The following is a 2,043-nucleotide window of genomic DNA, read 5'->3' as shown; positions in this document are numbered from 1 at the left end:
GCTGGTTTTGCTGTCGCTGAGGGCATTGTGATTGAGTGGCCAGAACGTCAGGACTAGTAGCCTGGAGTCCTGAGTCGAAGCCTCAGTTCAGCTACCAGTTGGTGGCTTTGGCTATGCCGTCAGTTCTTACTGGGAGATACAGAATTTGGCTGCAGTGTCTCTTGAATAGACTGTGTTCTATGAAATGACCTTGACCACTGCAATGTTTGCTTGGGAGAAGCAGGAAAGAGGCTGCCCCAGAGAATTATTAAGCTTAGGAACCCCTTAAAGTTTCCTCAGCTGGAGTCTAACACAGACCCTGGGGAAGCCCTTTTGGACATTTCCAAGGACATCGGAAATTCTAGGGCCACAGAAGATAAGGTAGTGTTAATCCATTAATCCCACCGGTTGAGGATAAAATCACTACCACAATTTAAAGTTAAATTTGAAGCAAGCTTTAATTAAATACTGGCCAGTTGGATGGACTATGGTCAGGTCCTTCTCTGGTTCCCCAGAAAAATGGCCTGAGTCACAGTTTTCAGTGGCTTAAGAAAGTTCAATCCGGAGCAAGCATACATCCTGATGTACCTCCAGCCTACATCCAATCAGGGGCAAGCACACATATTGACTTATTGCCTGCACGTGAACCTCCCACCCACGGGTAATCAAGTACATCCAGGCGCAGATGGGTCAGACAAACTTGTTTAGGGTAATAAAAACATGTGGTTGTTATCTCCCATAAGCTGTAGCCTCCAGCCTTTCTGTCCTCGGGCAAGGGGCTTGCAGATCAGAGTCATTTTTGTTTCATGGCTCTCTACAGCATAATAATTAAAACTTAAAATGTAATTGTCTCTCTCACAGTTGGGATAGGAGACGAGATCAGCCATGATCTTAGAGAATGATCTTGGATCTCAGACATAGCTAGCTATAAGAGATGATCAGAATTTAATTACCTATTTTGGCATAAAAGCTAAATATTTTGATATAAAACTATAACATCCAGAGTTGTACAATCTTTATAAGTAACATATAGAAATGACGAAAAGGCAAAGCAAAAGCAAAACCCTCCAAAGGGAGAAGTACATGACAGGAACCAGAGATTCTTCTGTATGTGTGTATGGTGTGTGTGTGTGTATACATATATATACATATATATTATATGTTCATGTGTGTGTGTATGGGTCTTTGTACATGTGGAAGCTGGAGGTCAAAGTTGAGTGTCTTTCTTAATCATTCTCCAAAGTATTTTTTGAGAGACGATCTCTGGCTGAATCTGGAGTAGCGCTCACTGGTTTGGCTAGATGATTAGGGAGCCAGCCTATTCCTGAATCTGCCTTCCAGGCATGGGGATTCTAGACTGCATCGCTAGCTTTTTACAAGGGTATTGTCAATCTGAATGCAGGTTCTCTTGTTTGTGTTGCAAGTACTCTATCCACCGAACAATCTCCCCATCCCAAGGACAAAGATTCTCTAGAGATAAATGAACAATACATTGTTTACTGCCTTCAGAATTAAATAAACACCAGATCAGGCTCACCATCTGGGCGGGGGCTTAGAGACTGGTTGTCATTAACCTAAGGGGTTGGCTTGCTCAGCAACCTGTGTCTTCTAGACTCAAAGTAGGGCTCCATGGGTCAGTCTGCAGCCTCACCTGGATTCTCGTCAGCTTTTCACTTAGAACCCCTAGCTCATCAACAACCTCAATTAGCTGAGGAGGTTTCCATCTTCTCCATGGGTAGATATTTTAGTAGCCTGAGAATAATTAAAATCAAGGCTACTAATGCTCAAGGGAATACAAACTATGATTTCAATCTCTTGAAATTAAATATTTTTGCATATGTATTAGCTTACATATATAGAAAGCACAACTTAAAAAGAGAATTTGGTCCATTAGAATAATACATCACACTTAGCATTCTACTTTAACATTTGTACGTTAATTGCTATGTGAAATTTTTTTTAAGTTGAAATCTAAGTGTACATCAACTTCATAATACTTAACAGAATTTAAGTTAACTTAAAAGGCAGATTCAGGAGAAGGGTTTGCTCCTTAATCAATCTCGC

This window comes from Alexandromys fortis, unplaced genomic scaffold, assembly GCF_014885135.2.
Source record: "Alexandromys fortis isolate MF-2015 unplaced genomic scaffold, M_Fortis_MF-2015_v1.1 scaffold_98, whole genome shotgun sequence".
Lineage (NCBI taxonomy): Eukaryota > Metazoa > Chordata > Mammalia > Rodentia > Cricetidae > Alexandromys > Alexandromys fortis.
The sequence above is the reverse complement of the archived record's forward strand: the minus strand, read 5'-3'. Positions refer to the sequence as shown.